Source organism: Vigna radiata, unplaced genomic scaffold (genome assembly GCF_000741045.1).
Source record: "Vigna radiata var. radiata cultivar VC1973A unplaced genomic scaffold, Vradiata_ver6 scaffold_180, whole genome shotgun sequence".
NCBI lineage: Eukaryota > Viridiplantae > Streptophyta > Magnoliopsida > Fabales > Fabaceae > Vigna > Vigna radiata.
In genome coordinates, this window is record NW_014542002.1 from 472,252 (window position 1) to 496,449 (window position 24,198).

The following is a 24,198-nucleotide window of genomic DNA, read 5'->3' on the forward strand; positions in this document are numbered from 1 at the left end:
GTTCTGGCCATCCTTTGTTTCTGCTTCACTTTCACCTTTGATGAAGTCGCCGAATCTGAATATTTAAATGGACAAAAATTATCAAAAATAATATATCTTGTAAGCGTGCATATTATATATTCAATTTTATTAAATAAATTAGGCTTAATACCTCCATTGGTCCTCTTATTTGTTAACTAATCTCATTTTGGTCTTCAAGTTTGCAACAGTCTCAATTTAGTCACAATATTTGAAAATATGAACACATTGTATCCCATCCGTTAAATGGTAGGAGACAGTGTTAATTTGAGCTGACTTGTATTTTTTTTTTTTTATATTTTAAAATTATTAAATCCATGTGGCGGTGTTCCTTCTTCTTCCCATCACTAACTCCTCCGACCATGCCTCCTTTCCACTTCCACCCTCAAACCCTCACTCCAGACACACACATTTTCTCTCAATCGTCTTCTTCGATCCAATGTGTCACTCCGTCCTCGTCTCCGCTCTCATGTTCGGCGTCGTCGCCGTTTGCCTCCACGGTGCTTTTTGTATGCCTGAGGATCTGTTCCTCGACGAGCAGAACGCCTCTCAGACAACCAGATTCCGCTCCTTCCTCGGCGGCCCCGCCGTTGTCGCCAAGACTGTTCTAGCCGTGTCTACGCGAGTTTGAGTGAGGAATCCTTAGATCTGAAACCCGATCTATTGATTTTTGTTGCCTCGAAGAATTTTCCTTCTCTCTTACCTGAAGCCATTTGCGATCTGGGTTTGAGAATTGGTTTAGAAATGGAAACAGAGAGAGAAAAAGGCGAGGCTTTGGAAGCGCAAAGTGTGGTGAAGCAGAATCGTAGCATGTTTGGGAGCATAAATAGTCGCTAGAATCAAAAGGGGTTGCGTTAAAATGGGATAGAGATTAATAGTAGCATGTTTGGGAGCATAAATAATCGTAGCATGTTTGGGAGCATAAATAATCGTAGCATGTTTGGGAGCATAAATAAGCGCTCTTTCATGGCCTCTGTTTTCTGCTGCCACTGTTCTTCCCACATCTGCTTCGACCACAATGGCTCCGCGTCTTGCTTTTTCTCTTCACAAGTTCAACATTTCGATTCCATTAAAGTTAGATGAAGGTAATTTTCTTCTTTGGCACCGTCCAAGGCTTTAATCTTGAACACTTCTTGGATGATTCTTCAATCCCACCCGTTCATATCACTGATACCGCCACTGCCTCCCTTTCTTTCAATCCTTAGTATCTCTTGTATCAACAACAAGATCGTCTTCTTGTGGCGTGGTTATTGGCTTCGATGATATCGAGAGTCTATTACTCTCTCAAGAAGAGAGGTTTCATAAACATCGCTGCAAATGCTAAAACCCTGACTTGTTTCTTCTTGCTACACGTATGGTTTTATTCAAAGGATTTAAAATGACAAAGGAAGACACGGAAGATGTTGGTTTGGAGTTTTGCATTCGACAACATAAATTTCTCCGACTGAATTCTCAACATTGTTTTCTCAACATTGGTCTGAATATATTGTTTAAACTGATTGGTGAGGAAGTTACGAAATTGGTGTTGGTCAGTGGTAATGGATGTCACGTTGGATGCTTAAAGGCTCCTAGTTATTAATATTTGGTGGTGCTGCCATTTTTTATTGTGTGTTTTTTCATTGTGTTTTCCACTCACTCGTCTGATTCAGAGATGCACACATTATTGGAGATGACTATGGTGGTTTACGGTAGAAGAAGGATCACTGATTGAGGGAAGAAGAAGGAACACCGCTACATAGATTTAATAATTTTAAAACATAAAAAAAAATACAAGTCAGCTCAAATTAACGCCGTCTGCTACCACTTAACGGATGAGATATAATGTGTTCATATTTTCAAATATTGTGACTAAATTGAGACTATTGCAAATTTGAGGAACAAAATGAGATTAGTTGACAAATAAAAGGACCAATTGAGGTATTAAGCCAATAAATTACTACTGAATAGAAAACAAGATTAACAAATTTTCTTGCATCAATATTAAGTTCTGTCTTGTAAATTCTATTCACATCTCAAATAATTAAGCACATGCTTCCAAACATCTTATAAAATTCTTTATCATTGAATTCCTTCCAAGAACTTTATTTCATAATGTAATCACATCATTATTTATCATTCTTCTTTCGATCACTTTTTCTTTAAAAAAAATATTTGAAAATATTAAGAAAATGCTAACCGGAAGAGTTTTTAAAGTTACGTCTAAACGAAAAGAACAAGATAAATTTTATTAGAGTGTTTATTATTGAAGCAATTTACATTGGATATTAACTTATTTCCATCATAAGAATTTCTCAAAGGACTTTACAAATATCAGATACTTAAAATACTTTGAAGGTGAATTTGAAGTTATAAAATTTTGTGCACAACGTCACTCGAATATACAATAAATTAGTATCTTTTTGTCAAAGTAGTTTTATAGGTCTAATTGTATGACAAATAAATAATATGAGATAAGAGAAAGGAAATACTGTGAAACACTTATGTCAATAATAATTTTATTCTTGTAAAATTGTATTAATTGAAAATTCAGTTCAAATTAAATGAACATAAGGTGAATATAATAATTGATGCAGGAAGACATAATAGAAAAATCTTATCCTTTAAGACCTTTATTTCATAATAAAAATACACCTAGCTATTTCTCACCATTTTTCATAATGAAAATACACTTAACTTATTTCTCACCATTTCTCTTATGACTTTTATTCAAGATAATATGAAAACCTTGAAAGAATTAATTAGCAAAAAGGTTTTCAAAGAGATATTTCAAGAAAGTTACAAGAAAGATTTCATAAAAGTGTTTAATATTGAAATATTCTTTTATTGAAGAAGACTTGTTCTTTCATAAAAATCTCTCATAGAACATTGCAAAAGTGCGTGATATATATATATATATATATATATATATATACTTTACAAATCTCGAAGGTAAATATGAGATAATAGAAAATAAGAGAGAAAATAGTAACAAACACTTATGTCAACAATCATTTTATTCTTATAAAAGTGTAATCAGATGAGACTTGTATGAGTACAAATTGAATGGATATATTATAAAGATAAATATAACAATTGATGTTATAAGATATGGTGAAAATATTGTTTTTGTAATCATGAGAAGACCTTTATTTCATAATGATAATACACTGAAGATATTACTTACCATTTCTCTTCCTATAACTTTTTATTTAAGATGACATGAAAATCTCTAAGAAACAACTACGAGAAGAGTTTTTAAAGTGACACCTTAACAAAAGTATGAGAGAGATTCCATAAAAATATTTGATATTGAAACAACTTACCTTGAAGATGACTTCACTTTTCATAAGAATCTCTCAAAGACTCCTTAGGATATATATACTTTAGAAATCTTGAAAGTGAATATGAAATTATTGAAGATAAGAGAGAGAAAATAGTATCAAACACTTATGCCGACAATTATTTTATTCTTAGAAAATTGTATTAAGGTGAGATTTTTGGTGCAAATTGAATGGACATACTATAAAGACAAATATTACAATTGATGTTAAAAGACATCGTGTGAAAATAGTATCATGGTACTTAAGATGAGACCCTTATTTAATAATGATAATACACTCAAATCATCTCTTATCATTTCTCTTTCTATAACTTTTTTTCTTCAAGAAGATGACATGAAAATCTAGAAGGTGCATCTGCAGGTGCATCCTCTTGCTGAGTTACTGCTCTCCTAGGACGTCTCCTAGGAGCTGCTCCGGTTGGCTCATCACTTCCACAAAACTGACGATAATAGGAGGCATCAATAGCCCTCCTCGGCTTCTCATAAGGTGGAACTGCAGTGTCCACCCTAGCCTACTGGCACATGTATGTAATCAGGGACGGATGTCCCAGTGTGTCCTGCTACTCACAGTGGTAGCGCAACCCTGAATATCGTTGGCGATGATCTCACCAACGTTAACATCCATCTGCCTCAGCATGCAGTAGATGAAGAGAATCCGATGCATGGTAATGCCGGAGACATAGGAGCACGACTATATGTTGGCATGAGTGAATGTCATCCAATACTTCGCCAAGGGAGTCAAGTCTGCCCTAATGATGTTAACCGGTGCTCCATTAGGGTTCCTCTGAAAATGTCTCCCAGGGACACACATCACTCTATCGATGTCCTCATAGTCCCTGTACTCCCCTGTGAAAGCAGCATACCTACATTGCTCTCCTAGCCACTCAGTACCCAAAAAGCTGTTGATGGTGTCGGGGTCATACCTGATGATCTGCCCCCTCACATAGCTTATGTACCTCCCAGCTGAAACTCCTCCTCTAGGCAAGGCGTTCGTATAGAATTCCTTTACCAGCTCAATGCTAGCTAGTGCAGGATAAGTGGTCAATCTCTCCCAGCCTCGCCTCTCAATCTCCAGTCCAAACTCAGGTGCCAAGTCTGGAATATACATGGCCTTCCTCTCCATCAATAGTCGCCTCTCCTGTACAGTCACGTAGTGCTCCTCATGCTTCTTAGAAAGGAACCGAGAAGAATAAAATCTTCTTGGCCTTTCTGGCTCCTTTCTCTTGTTGCCCATGGTCTTTACTCTCCTTGAGGATGACATTCCTGTATCAAATAAGTTCAATAACATCACATAAATTCATCATTAGAGGTTAGCACATCATCAATTAAATTTCCAGAATAACACAGTCCAGTACTGAGGGAAACCAGGGTCCCTCAGTGTCCAAGCATCACAAAAGTCAAAACCCAAAATCCTGATAAATTCTGCTCAGCAGTCAAGCAGACTGCTCAGCATTTCGACTAGGGTTTCTTAAAAACCTTCTTCCAAAGGTCCTAATCTCCATTGTAACACTAATTTCACCATTCCAAACCAATTTCATGCAATTTAATCAGTTCAAACAGTTTCTATTTCATCAAATCATGCATAGAAATCAAAAGCCCTAATTTATCATGTTCCTACACATGTTTTTCATCAAATTCCAATTAGAAACCCTAAGAATGAAATTGCACAACTTACTTGAGTGGAGATCTTAGATGATTGCTAAACTTGCTCCTAATCGATGATGAATGCCTCTCCAATGCACAACCCTCAACAAAAACCCCAAACTTTGACAAGATAATGGTAGAAAAATGAGATTTTTGTGAGTGAGTGATGGGAAAAGTGAGGAAATCTCTTTAGAAAGCTCTTGAAAGTGAAAGAGAAGTGCTAGGGCTTAAGGAGACCGCTTGGGCGAACTGCAAAGAAGAGGTTTCAAAGTGCAAAAACCTAAAAAACACCCAGCTTTTAACAAACCCGAGCCAGGTTTGCGCCGCCACCGCTCAGCGGTCAAATGGACCGCTCAACGGTGGGCGGTATTTTTCTTTTCCTCTTCTTTGCTTGCTTTTAAGCAATCTAACCCTGTAGCACTTAATTTCAACTTTCAATGTTTCAGTCACATGCCTTTCCCCTCTCAAATGCAACATTCAAACATGCAATGCACTTAACACAGAATTAAAAACAAAAATAATCAACTGGGTTGCCTCCCAGGTAGCGCTTGTTTAACGTCACGAGCCTGACCCAAACCTGTCTAGCACTCATCTGTAAGTGCCTCCCAGCACCTCTCAGTAGGTGTACTTACATATATCCTTCAGTAGATACATATAATATTTTAGCATCCCTCAGTAGATGCTACCCAAAAATGTTTAAAAATCCAAGGAATTACAAGTCCAAAATAAAATAATCCTAAAACTAAAAATGTTTTACAACAATTGGGATTTAATAAGATAACATCATGTCTTCCCATCCCGGTTGGGGTCTTCATCTACCCAACTCATCAATTGCCTTCTGTCCACTCTTCTGATTGCTTTGGAGTATGGTCTTCTAATCTCCACTACTCCACCTTCTTTAATCTTGTTCACAATCCACTTCCTATTCTTGAATCTTACTTGTGAAGCACGTGGAAGTGATGTATCCTCTGAGTGGATTATTCCTCCTTTATCAACCTCTTCATCTTTAGGTACCTGCAAAACATTACAACTGTTAGTATTAGTACCTGTTGTGCTATCTCCAACATCTTCTCTTTTATGTCTGGCTCTCTTTCTTATTCTCATTATGTTTTCTTTAGAGCCACTATATGTTAACGCCTGATCTTGGTCTCTTAACATCATTCTCCCGTCATCGATACGTATTACCATTTTAGAAGTCCTCATAAAAGGTCTTCCCAAAATCAATGGAATTCTTCCATCATTCTCCATATCCACAACTACAAAATAAACCAAGAACTCCAACTGCTCAATACGAACAATTGCATCCTCCACCCTACCAATTGGCTTCTTAATAGAACCATCCGCAACTGTTAGAGAAATATTGGATGGTTTTAATACTAGCCCTTTAATTTTCTTAAGATAACTCAAAGGCATCATATTAATGCTAGATCCAGAGTCTATCATAGCTCTTCCTATATCCATATCATTAATAACACATGGAAGAGTCAACCACCCTGGATCCTTCATTTTCGGTGGATGATGTTTCTTTCTGGGCTGTACAAGCACTTCCTGTTTTTCTTCTTCTTCATCTAAATTTATCACTTCTCCAAGATAATAATTTATTTTCTTGGAGTAAACAGGAACTTGAGGATGATTTTTATTTAAAGGAACAATAGTCACCTGATTAAAAATTTCTCTAATATGCCCATTGTGACCATCTCTTCTTTCCTCATTTTCTCTCTCATTTTTTTCAAACCTCTCCTCTTCCTTCTCTTCTTCACCACTTTCAATGTCGTCACTCTCGCTCATCTCTTCATCTTCCTCCTCACTGCTTCCTATGTCAATAACTTCCTCTTCTGCTTTTCTTTTCTCCCTTATTACAACAACATTACACTCCTCCTTAGGATTAACATCAATATTAATCCTAAGTTGATTCTTTTCTATGGTCTCTACCATTTTTGTCAGTTGACCAATTTGCATCTCCAAAGATTTGAAACTGGGTTGATTACTTGCATGTTGAGACTCGTAGACCTTCAGGAATTTTTCAAATCTATCATTAAAGCCTATAACAGTCTCTGTCAACTGATTCACCTGCTGCCATAAGGGTGAAGGTTGTTGCAGCCTGTTATTAAGGAAACTTCCTGATTGCCCAGATGGGTTACTTTGAGATTGTCCAATACTAGGATGGTTTTCCCAACCTTGGCTAGAATTGCCTTGGTTGTAATTTCCCTGCCTGTATTGAAACTGGTTTCCCATATAATTTGCTTCCTGTTGCATATTTTTTGGCACAGCACATTGACCATTAATATGATCACCACCACAGAAATCACAAAGTTGCGGTGCTTGGGAGACATTACGAATCTCCTTAGGAAGTCGTGAGAGAATCTTTGTCAAATTGTCTAGCTTTTCAGTCAGAAAATGATTCTGAGCTAGCATAACATCATCTACAGGCAAGTGCAAAACTCCTCTCTTCTGAATAGGTGCGCCCCTTTCACTGTAATTTTCCTGCTCATTAGCAGCCATACTCTCAATCAAGTCATAAGCTTCATCTTCAGTCTTTCTCTTGATATCACCTCCAGCTGAGGCGTCCAACATCATCTTAGACTGCGTGTTCAGACCACCTAGGTAAGCAAGAACTATAGTGGTCTTGTCAAAATCGTGGACTGGGGTCTTCCTCAATAAGCCCTTGAATCTTTCCCAAGCTTGACCAAGAGTCTCCTCCATGCCTTGTTTGAATGATGAAATCTCTAGCCTTCCCTGAGTAACTTTAATTGTGGAAAATATTTATTGACAAACTTAGTTGCCACAGTCTCCCATGTAGTAAATGTTCCTCCGGGAAAGGAATTAAGCCATGTCTTAGCATTGCCTCCCAATGAGAATGGAAACAAGCTAAGCTTAACTCGTTCATCTGGCACACCCGTCATCTTCACAGTGTTGCAAATTTCACTAAATGCTGTCAAATGGTCATATGGATTCTCATTTGACAAACCGTGAAACTGGTTACTTTGCACCAGATGGATAAGCGTGGATTCATCACCATGTTAGTCGTATGATCTGTTGGCATGACTATGCTGTTAAAATGGAAATGGCCAACAACATTAGATTGATATGCTAGAGTGCGTCTTGGAGGAGGTTGCTCAGCTCCCATCTCCTCTACTCTTTGTTCTGGTGAAGGCACTAATAATCTGTCAAGAGAAGGAAACAAATCCCTAGATGGGCGTCTGACTCTCCTTCCCTTTGTTTCACTCAAGCCTTCAAGAAGAGGTTGTGTATTTTTCTTGCTCCTAGTATGTCTAGTCTCTTGCATGCACAAGAAACACAAACCCTAGTAGCACTTTTTAATATAAAAATAAAAAATAAAACTGAAAAATATATATATACAATCAAGTCAAATTTAATCAATATACACTATTTTATAAGTTAAACCACGAGTCCCCGATAACGGTGCCAAAAACTTGTTAAGTCCCTAGCAAGTGTACCAGATCGTTATCAAGTAATATAAAACGGGTAAGTCCGAGTATCGTTTCCCAAAGGACTCTTAGGCCTTAACTTTCGTGTAAACCAATCGCTTAAGACTTGAGAAAAGAATTAAATTTAGGTTTTGTATGCAAGACGAAATTAAACATGCAAAATGCAGTGAGTCAATTGGCTAGAAGAAACTATGGNTGAATGGAGTTGTTGGGGTTTACAATTTCATCTTATCCACCCTCTTATATCTACTCTTCTTATTTAATTCGCTTATTTATCATATTGTCATGCAAACTTTCTTAGTCTACGCTAAACCCAATCTCTTGGTGAAAAGAGCCTATTACTAATTACTGGCTTGCTATCTCTAGCCTCCCCTAGTAACTAATAACGCATGATAAACGGAAGAAAAATACAATTGATCGTCCTACCCCTATCTCTAGGCGGTATTAGCATAATCAAGGAATTCCCCCCAGTTCATGACATTACCGTACGTCTCCGTATCAATAAAGACAAACAACATTTACCGAATGAGTTAAACGATAAAAGCATTAAGTAAAGGTAAGGAACCCAACAATTGATAAGATAAACATATGCAAGCATATAAAGAAAATAAGAATTTTGATATAAGAGAGTTTCAAAAGATTACATTGTTCCCCAGCAACAAAGGGTTTAGTTCACCACTAACATGGTGAATCTAGATGAAACATAATGAAAGAATGGAAGAATAAACCCTAAATTTGGTAGATTGGAGCCTAAGCATCCAAGGAATCTCCTCCAAGGTGTGTAGAACAGCTCTGGACCTCTCTGTCTGCCAAAAGATTGCTTTGGGAATCGCACTAGGTCTATTTATAGACCAAAAAAGTAACAAAATTTAAGCCCAAGCCCAACAGACAACCGCTTAACGTCTAATTTAACCGCTCAGCGGTTTCCCTCTAGTCGTGCCAGCGCTCAGCGGTCAATATAACTGCTCAGCGGTTTGCCTCTAATTGCTCTGGTCGCTCAGCTTTGGGTTTGGGCACTGAGCGGTTCACTCGACTCTTCTTTTCATCCTTTTTCTTCTTCTTTCATGATTCTAAGTCCACCTTGTTTCACTTCCATCTTCAATTCACATCAAAACCTTGCAAAACAATGCAAAAACAAGCATAATATCTCTAAAACCAACTTTTGACTCTCACATGACTCAACTAAGTATTTACTTGATTTTAAGCTCGTTCTAAGCCACAAAGGATGTATTTTGATATCAAATTAAAGCATGAAAATAACGGTTTTTAGACCGTTATCATTCCCCAACAACAAATGGTTTAGTTCACCATAGACATGGAGAAACTAAATGGAATTAAATGAAAGAATGGAAGAGTAAACCCTAGATTTGATAAAATGGAGCCTAAGCATCCAAGAAACTGCCTCCAAGGAGTTAGAAGTGCTCTGGACGTCTATGCTTTCCAAAAGATTACTCTGAAGATCGCACTGGGGCTATTTATAACGCATAAAAGTAAAAAAATTTAAGCCTAAGCCCAGCATTCCACTGCTCAGTGCCTAATTTGACCGCTCAGCGCTTTGCCTCCAAGCCGTAGACCGTTCAACAGTCTAGTCTGCCGCTTAACGGTTTGCCTCCTAATCGCAGGACGCTCAGCGCTACCGCTCAAGCGAGAAACAGTGGATTCACCCCCGAGACTGGCGCTTAGCACTGGAATTTGGCGCTGAGCGGTGAACTTGACTCTTCTTTTCTTCCTTTTTTCCTCTTTTCCTGAGTCTAAGTCCTCCCTACTTCACTTTCATCTTCAATTCTCATTAAAACCCTGCAAAACAATGCAAAAACAAGCGTAACATCTCTAAAAACAACTTTTGACTCTCATATGACTCAACTAAGTGTTTCACTTGATTCTAAGCTCATTCTAAGCCATAAAGGGTGTGTTTTGATATCAAATTGAAGCATAAAAATAACGGTTTTTAGACTGTGTATTTAGGCCTCCCAAGTATGCAAGAACTAGAGTTGTCTTGTCAAACCCATGAACAAGCGTCTTCCTCAATAGGCCTTTAAACCTATCCCATGCTTGTCCAAGAGTTTCCTCCATACCCTGTTTAAATGAAGAAATCTCCAACCTTCCTTGGGTGACTTTTGACTATGGAAAATATTTGTTCACAAATTTGTGTGACACAGTCTCCCACGTAGTGAAACTTCCTTCTGGAAAGGAGTTTAACCATGTCTTAGCATTGCCTCCCAGTGAAAAGGACACAAGCTATGTTACACTCGATCATCAGATACTCTAGTCATCTTTACAGTATTGCAAATTTCACTGAATGTTGTCAAATGATCATAACGTTTCTCATTCGACAACCCATGAAATTGGTTGCTTTGTACCAGATGAATTATTGCAGGGTTCATCACCATATTGGTTGTGTTATTGTTAAGTCCCTGGCAAGTGTACCAAATTGTTATCAAGTAATATAAACGGGTAAGTCCAAGTATCGTTTCCCAAAGGACTCTTAGGTCTTACTTTTGATATAAACCAATCACGTAAGACTTGAGAAAATAATTAATTTGAGTTTTTAATGCAAAGAACAAAAGTAAACATGCAAATGCAGTGATTCAATTGCCTTAAAGTAACTATGGATGAATGGAGTTGTTGGGGTTTACAATTTCATCTTATCTACCCTCATATATCTACTCTTCTTATTTAATTTGCTTATTTATCATATTGTCATGCAAACTTTCTTGGTCTACCCTTAACCCAATCCCTTAGCGAAAAGAGCCTATTACTAATTACCGGCTTGCTATCCCTAGCCTCCCCTAGTAATTAATAATGCATGATAAACGGAAGCAAAATACAATTGATCGTCCTACCCCTATCCCTAGGTGGTATTGCTTAATCAAGGAATTCCCCCCAGTTCATGACATTACTGTATGTTCCCGTATCAATAAAGACAAACAACAGTTGCCAAATGAGTTAAACGATAAAAGCATTAAATACAGGTGAGGAACCCAACAATTGATAAATCAAGCATATGCAAGCATATAAANTAAATAAGAATTTGGATATATGAGAGTTTCAAAAGATTACATTGTTCCCCAACAACCTAGGGTTTAGTTCACCATAATCGTGGTGAAACTAGATGAAATATGATGAAAGAATGGAAGAAATAACCCTAAACTTGGTAGATTGGAGCCTAAGCATCCAATGATCCTCCTCCAAGGTGTGTGGAATAGCTCTGGACGTTTCTCTCTGCCAAAAGAATATGTTCTGATTCGCACTGAGGCTGTATATAAGCCCAAAAAGATAACAGAAAGATTACAGAATCTAGCTAATAAAAACAGACAACCGCCCAGGCGCCTAAGTTCACCGCTCAGCGGTTTCCCTCTAGCCATTTGGACCGCTCAACGTCAGTTTTGCTGCTGAGCAGTTTCCCTCTAATCGCTCTGGACGCTCAACGGTCCATTCTGGCGCTCAGCGGCTCTCTTGACCCTTATTTTCATCCTTTTTCTTCCTCTTTCACGGGTCTAAGTCCACCTCACTTCACTTCCATCTTCAATTCACCTTAAAACCCTGCNAAACAATGTAAAAACAAGCATAATATCTCTAAAACCAACTTTTGACTCTCACATGACTCAACTAAGTGTTTTACTTGATTGTAAGCTCATTCGAAGTCATAAAGGGTGTGTTTTGATATCAAATTTATGTATGAAAATAACAGTTTTTAGACTGTTATCAGTTATCCCTTGGCATGGCTATACCGTTAAAGTGAAATGGCCCACAACATTTGATGCATCAGCAAGTGTGCGTTGTCTGGGAGGAGGTTATTCAGCCATCTCCTCTGAATCTTGTGTAAGAGCCTCTGGTGAGGGTTGTAACAATCTCTCAGGAGAAGGAAACAATTCTTTAGATGGACGTCTAACTCTCTTTCCCCTCCTGTGTGTCAGTCCTTCAAGAAGATGTTGTTGGTTTTTCTTACTTTTAGTGTGAATGGCTTCCTCCATAGACAAGAAACAAAAACCCTAGAAGCACTTTTATAAAAAAAAATAAAACAAAAACAAAATATATACAAAGTCAAATTTAATCAATTTACACTACTAGAGATGTTAAACCACGAGTCCCCGACAACGGCGCCAAAAACTTGTTAAGCCCCTGACAAGTGTACCAGATCATTATCAAGTAATATAAACGTTAAGACCGAGTATCGTTCTCCCAAAGGACTCTAAGGCCTTATCTTTCATGTAAACTGATCTCATAAGACTTGAAAAGAAATAATTTTGTAGTTGAATGCAAAACAAAAATAAACATGCAAATGTAAGTGAATCAGTTGGCAAAGAAAAGATATGAATGAATGTAGTTGTTGGGGTTTACAATTTCATCCCTATCCACCCTCTTATATCTATTTTTCTTATTAAATTCGCTTTATTATCAATTGCCATGCAAACTTTCTTAGCCTACTATATACCCGATCTCTCGGCGAAAAGAGCCTACCACTAATTACTAGTTTACCATCTCTAGTCTCCCTAAGTAATTAGCAATGCAATAAATTACAGGAGCAAAAACAATTGATCGTCCTACCCCTATCTCTAGGCAATATTGCTTATTCAAGGGAATTCCTATCAGTTCATGACTTCCCCGTACGTTCTCGTATTGACAAAGGCAAATATCTTCTTACCGAATGAGTTAAATGATAACAGCATTAATCATAGATAAGAAACCCAACAATTGATATTATAAGCATATGAATGAAAAAAGAATTTCAATATAAGAGAGTTTCAAAAGGATTACATTGTTCCCCAACAACAAAGGGTTTATTTCACAATAGATATGGTGAAACTAGATGGAATTAATGGAAAAGATGAAAGAGTAAACCCTAGATTTGATAAATTGGAGCCTAAACATCCAAGAAACCGCCTCCAAGGAGTGTAGAAGTGCTCTGGACGTCTCTGCTTGCCAAAAGATTACTCTGAAGGTCGCTCTGGGGCTATTTATAACGTATAAAAGTAACAAAATTAACAGAATTTAAGCCTAAGCCCATCATTTAGGCTCTCAGCGGTCAATTTGGCCGCTCGGCGATGGACCTCCAAGTCGTAGGACGCTCAATGATGCCGCTCAAGCGAGAAACAGTGACTTCATCCTCGAATGCTAACGCTCAACGCTGGAATTGGCATTGAGCTGTGAGCTTGACTCTTCTTTTCTTCCTTTTTCTCCTCTTTTCTTGAGTCTAAGTCCTCCCTTCTTCACTTCCATCCTCAAATCTCATCAAATCCTACAAAACAATGCAAAAACAAACATAATATCTCTAAAAACACCTTTTGACTCTCTTTTGACTAAATTAAGTGTTTTACTTGATTCTAAGCTCATTCTAAGCCATGAAGGGTGTGTTTTGGTATCAAATTTAAGTGTAAAAGTAACGGTTTTTAGACCGTTATCAGTCAGTTAGTTGACTTTTATTTTTCATAAACCGATTGAATTTTCCTACCACCATACTCATCAACTCATTGTTGTCCAGTTCAGCTTCTGAATCATCCTCAGACTTCTTTTCTTCAATTTCTTCCTCTTCTTTCAACCTTCCTAGTTCCAGCTCGTGTTCTCTCAGCTTGCCGCACAAGGTTGCCATATTCATGCTTGTTAGATCCCTTCATTCAGAAATTGCAGTAACCTTGAGTTGCCAACTTCTGTTCAGACTTTTCAATATATTGATATTGATCTCTTCTTTGTCAAACACTTTTCCTAAAGCCATCAGGTGGTTGACTATGTGATAACGGTCTAAAAACCGTTATTTTCAGTCGACTACACTAGTAATGAAGTCGACTAAGCTAAAATCTTTGTACAGATTTTGTGCACATGTACTTGATGAGATTTTTAGATGAAAAGAATTTCAAAGTGTTTTTTCATGAGTCAATCGATAGTGTGAATCACTTATTCGACTGTATTACTGCTATATTTGGAATTCTATTTTGCCCACTTGCTCCAACGACTATATTTTCAAAAGTTAGTTAGGATTAACTAACTGGGTCAACTGTCATAAATGTGCATTGATTTTGTTGACTGAGGAGCCTATGTGTTGACTGTCTGTTATAACTGATTTAATATAGTCAACTGTATTAGTAGGCTATTCGATTGAGACTGACAGAAAAACTATAAATAGAAAAAGAACACGAATTGTTCTGAGACTTTTGTGATCTAACATTTTCATTGTCCTGTTTTAGAGAAAGCTCTCAGTTTCAGAAGCTCCAAAAATTCTCCAAGAAGACGGTGGTGATATTTCTTGAGAGAGATTCAGATTGAGGAGTCATTTGCGCTTACTGTTTGATTAACATATGCACAAAGAAGGTGCTTCTGGTTTGATCGTGAAGGCTTGGCATCCTGTGAAGACTGCTGCATTTGACTGAAGGCAGGGCAACCTGTGAAGCGTGCTGCGATAGGCTTGGCAACCTGTGAAGCATGTTGTGATAGGCTTGACATCCTGTGAAGAGTGCTGGTGACACGTTAAGGATTGTTCAACGTGGGTGCAGATTGCAGGAGAGGGGATTCTTGCTGCAATTTTGGTTTTTGTGTGCAGCTATATTTGGTTTTGGGTTAGAGAGGAGATTTATATTTTTGCGTGGTGCTTCTATAAATTCCTTGCTGTAAAAACCACAACCATTATAGTGCATTTGCTTCCAAGGTTGGAAGGAGACTGAATGTAGGCATTGTTGGCCGAACCAGTATAAAAATCAGTGTTTGATTTTCCCTATCCCTGCACTCTTTAAATTCAGTCGACTATACATGTTTAGCAGTCAACTACGTTTTTCCGCTCCATTACATTTTTCAATAACTTGCATTTCAAGGAAAGATCAAAAGCTTTGAACTTTCATACAAAGATTGTGAAAAGATTTTAAATTTGAACTAACACCAATTCACCCCCCCCTCTAGGTGTAAAACGAAGCCAACCTGTTTCCTAACAAACTAAACCCTAGGTTGTTGGGGAATAATGTAATCTTTTGAAACTCTCTTATATCCAACTTCTTATCTTCTTTATATGCTTGCATATGCTTACTTTATCAATTGTTGGGTTCCTTACATTTGCTTTATGCTTTTATCGTTTAACTCATTCGGTAAATGTTGTTTGTCTTTATTGATACGGAGACGTACGATAATGTCATGAACTGGGGGGAATTCCTTGATTATGCTAATACCGCCTATAGATAGGGGTAGGACGACCAATTGTATTTTGCTTTCGTTTATCATGCATTATTAATTACTAGGGGAGGCTAGAGATAGCAAGCCAGTAATTAGTAATAGGCTCTTTTCGCCAAGAGATTGGGTTTAGGGTAGACTAAGAAAGTTTGCATGACAATATGATAAATAAGCAAAGTAGATAAGAAGAGTAGATATAAGAGGGTGGATAAGATGAAATTGTAAACCCCAACAACTCCATTCATCCATAGTTTCTTCTAGCCAATTGATTCACTGCATCTTGCATGTTTAATTTCATCTTGCATACAAAACCTAAATTTAATTCTTTTCTCAAGTCTTAAGCAATTGGTTTAAACAAAAGTTAAGGCCTAAGAGTCCTTTGGGAAACGATACTCAGACTTACCCATTTTATATTACTTGATAACAATTTGGTACACTTGCCAGGGACTTAACAAGTTTTTGGCGCCGTTGCTAGGGACTCGTGGTTGAACTTTTCAAGTAGTGTAAATTGATTACATTTGACTTGATTTTATGTTTATTTTTATTTTTGTTCTAATAAATGTTTCCTAGGGTTTTGTGCCTAACGTTTGCAGAATGCAGTATGGACAAGAATTTGATTATATGGGCACTCAATTCTACCAAAATGATTTCAACCACTGGTGGGAACCTCATTCATTCATGGATCAAAGCCAATTTGGACAAGCTGCTGAGCAACAAATTACTCCACTCCAGGAGAACATAAATTCTGACGATGAATTTCTTCAGTGGATCACGGGTATGAATATGTGATTCATCAGACGTATTGAGGAGATGCGACAACGCGAGGAGTTACGAGAATGTCAAAGACAACAATATCGTCCTTCACTTGGAGAAGTAGAATGTCAAAGGAAGCAATATTCTCCTACACTTGAAGAAAGAGATAAGGAAGCTTAACAATGTCTTTGGCAAAAACAATCCTTTATGCCAAGAGAAACCTTGGGGGAAGCTGAACAACGTTTATGGAAAGAACAACTCTCTATGCCAAGAAAAACATTAGAGGAAGCTAAACAACATTGGCAGCAACCATCTCCATCAGAAAGTCGTGAAGAGACATTCCAACAAGTAATGCAACATACTATTTCCTTTTCAGAATGTGATAATGCAAGGTGTAAAAGGAAGGAGATAGAATTGGGTTGCGTGATTGCATCTCTGAATGATTCTAGGGTTAGTACTGAAGTTAACCCTAGGGAGGAATGCCAAGCCACTATCTCTAAAAGTGATAAGGTTATTGATGAGAAGAAAATAGAGATAGAGAGAGATGGAGAGGAAGAAGAAACAGAAAAGTTGAGTGAGGGGGATAAAGATGATGATAAGGAAAAACAATGGTTGAGAGAAAAGAAAAAAAGAGAAAAATTGTGAAAATAAAGAAAGAAAGAAAAAAGAAAAGAAATTGGAGATCATATGAAAGAAATAAAGAAGAAAATATCATATGAAAAACCCCTTCCTCATTCAAAAAAATATCATAGGAAGGAAAAGAAAGTCAAGTGCTTTATGGAGATCTTCAAGAAATTGGAGATTAAAGTTCCTATGATTGAAACATGGAAACATGTGCTTGGTGTTCTCAACTTTATGAAGAAATTCAGCAGGAAGAAGAAAAATAAAATAATATCAAGCAAGGGGAGTATCAACACTTACTGATGGGTGTTTGAACTCTACTAAATCAAGCTTGTGACATAAAAAGAGCGGTTACTGGGAGGCACCCTAGTGATCCAAGAACAATATTTTTGTACTTTAAATTTTTAATCTTGGTGATGTAATCATGAACAATTTTTTTTTTTTTAAATTTTTTGTGTATTGGGTAGCATCTATTGAGGGATGCTAAAATTATATGTATCTACTGAAGGATACAGGTAAGTACACCTAGTGAAAGCTGAGCGGTCCATTTGACCGCTGAGCGGTTGCGGCGTATACTGGTCTCGGGTTTTCTTAAAAGCTGAACGGTTTTTAGGTTTTGCACTTTGAAACCTCTTCTTTGCAAGTCGCCCAAGCGGTCTCCCTAAGCCCTAACACTTCTTTTTCACTTTCAAAGGCTTTCTAAAGAGATTTCCCCACTTTTCTCATCACCCACTGACCAAAATCTCACTTTTCTACCATTATCTTGTCAAAGTTTGGGGTTTTTGGTTGAGGGTTGTGCATTAGAGAGGGCATTCATCATCAATTAGAAGGAAGTTTAGCAAGCATCCAATATCTCCACTCAAGTAAGGTGTGCAATTTCATTCTTAGAGTTTCTATTTGGAATTTGATGAAGAACATGCTTAGGAACATGATAAATTAGGGATTTTGATTTCTATGCATGATTTGATGAAATAGAAACTGTTTGAACCGATTGAATTGCATGAAATTGATCTGGAATGGTGGATTTAGTGTTAAAGTGGAGATTAGGACCTTTGAAAGAGGGATTTTGAAAAACCCAGCAGGAAACCGCTGAGCGGAATTCATCTGGTTTTGGGGTTTTTGATTTTTGAGATGCTTGGACGCTGAGGGGCCTTGTTTTTCCCCCAGTACTGGACTTTGTTGTTTTGGAAATTTAATTGATGATTTACTAACCTCTAATGATGAATTTCTGTGATGTTATTGGACTTATTTGATACACGAATGTCATCCTCAAGGAGAGTGAAGACCATGAGCAACAAGAGAAAGAAGCCAAAAAGGCCAAGAAGATTTTATTCTTCTCGGTTCCTTTCTAAGAAGCATGAGGAAAATTATGTGACTGTACACGAGAGACGTTTATTGTTGGAGAGGAAGGCCATGTGCATTCCAGATTTAGCTCCAGAGTTTGGACTGGATATAGAAAGGCGAGGTTGGGAGAGATTGACCACCTATCTTGCATCAGCTAGCATTGAGCTGGTGAAGGAATTTTATGCCAACGCCTTGCCTAGAGGAGGAGTATTAGTTAGGAGGTACACGAGCTATGTGAGGGGGCAGATCATTAGATACGACTCTGACATCATCAACAGCTTTCTGGGTACTGAGTGGCCAGGAGAGTAGTGTAGGTATGCTGCTCTTACAGGGGAGTGCAGGGATTATGAGGACATCAAAAGGGTAATTTGTATCCCTGGGACACACTTTCAAAGGAACCCTAATGGAGAGCCAGTCAACTTCATTAGGGCGGATTTGACTCCCCTGGCGAAGTACTAGATGATATTCACTCATGCCAACATACAGTTGTGCTTCCATGTCTCTGACATTACCATGCATCGGATTCTCTTCATTTACTGTATGCTGAGGCAGATGGATGTTAACGTTGGTGAGATCATCGCCAACGAGATTCAGGGTTGTACTACCACTGTTAGTAGCAGGACACCGCTGGGACATCCGTGTAACTCACCTTCTAGGGGTGTCATAGAAAATTTTACCAAAATATATGTTTACATTTAAAACCACACATTTATTAATATCATACAATAAGAATGTCAAAGTTTTTCAAGAGTAATTATTGGAATACAAACCAAATCTTAAAAGTAGATTAGGATTACAAACCACAACGTTTCACAATTTAAAGTTTTTCCCAACGCATCCTCACACTAAGTGTCTTCAGTTTACCTGAAACATCATCTACTCTCGTATAACGACACAAGTTATACGATCATCGTAGACACACAAGTAGGGTGAGCTAACCAAAGACAGAACAAAAACATAAGTTACATATAAACTTACTTACATACTTTGAATATTTAATAATATTATTAGTGTATTAATAAGATCATATTATCTCTCATCTCTTACTCGTAATAATTGGATTTATCTCGGTTCTTCTTGTTCACACACACATATAACAAAACCAGTCCCTCATATGGACCGCGGATCAGAGTCATCCTAAGCACACTGCTTTTAGACATATCTCCCTGGTTCTACAACGACTTACGAGTAAAAACATTGGTGAGTAACATCCATTCACCAAGCACAATACTCAGCACAAGTCAGAATCTTTGGCGAGATATTTGTACCCTCTTGAAAGAGGAAAATTAGCAGGACTCGAATCTACCTATCACCTTACATAGACACAAAAGGAAATCATCCTTTTCAAATACCGAGGTAAAACATAACAGTAATAAATGACCAAACTAAAGAATGAATAGGAGGTTTCTATTAAACTTTGTAACTTTTGAAACAATGGACTAGTTGCAGTAAATTTTTTTTCCAAAAATGGCATTTTCAAAAGTACAACTGATTTCATAAAAATAATAAGATTATTAATATCTACCTTTTCCGTGAAGAACAATTAAGAGTTACTATTTAATAAAAATAACAAGGATGTTGTATAAAAAGGAGTGACGAATTTTTAATCTGAACTAATTTCGAAATATTAAACTTTCAATTGACATTTTACACTAACTATTTCAGTTAGATCATGAATAAAAAGAAACTAACCTTGGCCATAGTTAAATTATTTATAATAGTCTAAAAAAAATGAAAGTCTAATGCTCTTATTTCTATCAAGAAAATAAACATGAAATGATGGCTATACTTTATTAAAGCAATGATAAGAAGAAAAGATTCGTAATCTAAGGGATAAAGTAAGGTATAATCCCTTGGAATTTGTGAAACTTAGTAATAAAATAAATACACGGTCACTTATTTTGTTGTTTCAAAATATTAATGTCATTGTCCGTAAAGAATTATATGAAATAAAACATTAATATATAATTCTTTCAAGGTATGGCTAGTCTGACACCATTACTGCCTTTTGATAGATAGGAAAATGTTTGTTTGACACTCTATTTTGACACAATTTTGACACACCTCCACGTGTCAAAATTCTATTGCATGTCCTCAGTAAATGAATAAAACCCTTTTAAAGATGTGCAGAAGGGTAATTTTGGAATAATGGTTTTACGAAAATTGATTTTGGCAGTTTAATTTTTCATCTTCTTCCCTTTTCGAAAGCAAAGTTCCGTCTCTCCCATTTGGTTCCTCTCTTCATTCGTCTCCTGCACCCATTTGTCTATCGACTCCCTTGTTCTTTCCATTCGTCTCTCGTCTCTCGATTTCTATTCATCCATACTCTGTTGGTAAGTACTATTTCGCGTTTCGCGTTTTGCGTTTTGGGTGTGTTTGGTTTTGTGCAGTATATCCCATTAGAGTTTTCACTCTATATCGCATTGTTTGGGTTGGGGAGGGTTTTTGTGTTTTGGTTTTGTGCGTGTCGTTTTATGCTTTTTGTGTTTGTATGAATCCTAATCCACCATTTATATGTTTGTCTGAAATTTGGGCAGTTGCAATGGCGTTTGGGAACCCAAGGGTAAGTTTAAGTTATAGTATTATATAAACTTGTTATTTTTTTTTTGGTAAGTAATAATTTTTTTCTTGATAATGTTGTGTAGTGGCGTGTTCGAATCTCTGTTGATTCATCAATAATTGTTCTTATGAATGGGTTACTGAGAGAAGTGCATGTAGAACGAATTTCGATGACACCATTTCGTTGGTGTTTGCAGCTTCGTAAGGCTGTGGAGATTAACTGTGAATTATTGAAGGTTATGGTATGTCGTTGGGCTGGGCATGATGTTAGCTTTAGGGTGAGTCATCAATTGGTTCCATTTAGTGTTTTGGATGTTTTCATGACGACTGGTTTAGACATAGGTGGCATAGAAGTTCCATTTGATGAATGTATAGTTGGTTTGGTTGGAGAAATGTTTAATTCAAAGAGCACCGCAGGACCCTAGAGGTTCCGGGAAGTTACAGTACATAACAAATTGATTCTCGGTGATTTCGAACATCACTTACAAAATTCAATGTCGAAACCCTATTTTTGGATTATTGAAATGTCGAAACCCTCTTTTTTCGATTCTGTCGGAGTCAGATTAGTTATATTCTATGAGGGAACAAGACCGCTATTCCGGTAGGAAAAGAGTAAGGCCTTTACCGCTTTATATCGAAAAGGGCATTTAAGGAAATTCTTGAATGCAATGGATGCCCTTTTTGAGGGTTAAAAACCCTTGTTTGACGGGTTTTACGGGCATAAAAAACTAAGGATAACTTTATCGGATTTGCTTGACAAGTTTAATGTGATTGTTTCAAACGACAACATTGAGGTTGATGTTGTGTGTAGGTTGTATATATTTGTTTGGTTGGTTGTTTTTTTCTTTCCTAGGAAGTCTAAGGTTGTTGCTAACATGCCTTCAAAAGAGTTAGACGACCTAGATAGTTTGTGTTTATATGATTGGGCGACCGGTGTACATAAACACCTTGTAGATAATTTGAATAATGTCTGGAGGTATCGCCAGCGCACTCAGTCTTAGTGGGAATGTGGCTGTTTTGCAGGTAACATGCTTGCTTTGTAGTTCTTTAAACACCTTTGTATTGCAATGTAAAATATGGTTGACTGTAAGTTATTTTCTTATTGTAGGCTTGGGCGATAGAGAGACTTTCTTTGGATGGTAACCCAAGTCATAGGAGGTTTCCTCGCATGTTGCGTTGGTTCCCCTATAAGACAAGATTATTTGAAAAAATGGAAGAATTGTTTAGGACTGTAGATGTAAGTATTTGATGGATATCCTTTTATGTTTTATTTTAATTATTGATGGTTTTAATGTAGAATTAAATGTGTATGAATGTGTTATAGGTAAAGTTGGAGTGGTATATTCGGAAGCGTGATCGTCACATGCCTGAAATCATTGCGGCTTTTGAAATGTTTGATGGAGGGATAGATTTAGGAGCACAACCGAAACGACCGAGACTTGACGAATTTGATGACGATACCTTGGATGACGGCACGTTTGAAGCAAATTTGGATGAGAGATTGAAGAAAAATACTAAAGATGTGTACGGATCTTGGACAATGAGAACATAAGAATACTAGATGCGCTAGATGTGTACGGATTGTTGTAGGACATTTCTTCTTTTGTAAAAATGTAGGGCAGTTTGTTTTCATGGTAATATGGTTGGTGTAATTGGTTTTGGTATAGTTTGTAAGATACAAAAATGTATATGAATACATTGTGCAAATGATTATTCTAATAATATTATTGATTTCAAGGTTGTTATTTTACAATGTATACATGATTGTTCATTCATGATTGATGTCCAACTTTATTAATGTACAAAGTATGAAACTTGTTTTTTAGCAATATGGGCGAAGTAGTGGAATGTGTGCATCAAAATACAATGAAAACATCAGGTTATTTTCAATTGTTGAAGCTTTTCATGGATAAAACAACATTGTAATCATTTACAGGGCCTTGTAAACGATTACCTGAGTCTGGTTGCATATTTGCACGTCCTGCTGCACTATAGGAACCATCAGTGGTCACCTGAGGGACCAGTGGTGTTTTTTTGAGTTTTTAAGCCCAAAACCACTTGGTTTTGATTCCAAATACTGATTATGTGTGATACTTAGCCTGTAGGTGATTTGTATCACACCCCATGATGGATTGGGGGAGCACCCATCCTTCAAACATCAGGTTATTTTTAATTGCTGAAGCTTTTGATGGATAAAACAACATTGTAATCGTTTACAGGGCCCTGTAAACGATTACCCGAGTCTGGTTCGATATTTGCACGTGCTTTTGCACTGTAGGAACCACCAATTTTCACCTGAGGGACTGGTGAATTTTTGAGTTTTTAAGCCCAAGACCACTGGGTTTTGACTCCAAATACTGATTATGTGTGACACTTAGCCTGTAGGTGATTTGTATCACATCCCATGATGGATTAGGGGAGCACCCATGCTTCAAACATCAGGTTATTTTCAATTGCTGAAGCTTTTGATGGATAAAACAACATTGTAATCGTTTACAGGGCCCTGTAAACGATTACCCGAGTCTGGTTCCATATTTGCACGTCCTTCTGCACTGTAGGAACCACCAGTTTTCACCTAAGGGACCATTGGTGATTTTTTGAGTTTTTAAGCCCAAGACCATTGGGTTTTGACTCCAAATACTGATTATTTGTTACACTTAGCTTGTAGGTCATTTGTATCACACCCCATGATGGACTGGGGGATCACTCATGCTTCAAACATCACCTAACTTTCAATTGTTGAAGCTTTTGCTTGATAAAACAACATTGTAATCGTTTACAGGGTCCTGTAAACGATTACCCGAGTCTGGTTGCATATTTGCACGTCCTTCTGCACTGTAGGAACCACCAGTTTTCACCTGAGGGACCACTGGTGAATTTTTTAGTTTTTAAGCCCAATGACTCCAAATACTGATTATTTGTGAGACTTAGCTTGTAGCTCATTTGTATCACACCCCATGATGGATTGGGGGATCACTCATGCTTCAAACATCACCTAACTTTCAATTGCTGAAGCTTTTGCTTGATAAAACAGCATTGTAATCGTTTACAGGGCCCTATAAACGATTACCCGAGTCTGGTTGCATATTTGCACGGTCTTCTGCACTATAGGAACCACTAGTTTTCACCTGAGGGACCACTGGTGAATTTTTTAGTTTTTAAGCCCAAAAGCACTTGGTTTTGACTCCAAATACTGATTATGTGTGAGACTTAGCCTGTAGGTCATTTGTATCACACCCCNTGATGGATTGGGGGATCCCCCATGCTTCAAACATCACCTAACTTTCAATTGCTGAAGCTTTTGCTTGATAAAACAACATTGTAATCGTTTACAGGGCC

General features: G+C 37.4%; 1 pseudogene; it reads left to right on the top strand.

The window, feature by feature from the left end:
* The first annotated feature begins 21,825 nt into the window (after positions 1-21,825).
* Positions 21,826-24,198, top strand: part of LOC106778926 — a 32,670-nt pseudogene continuing 30,297 nt past the window's right edge.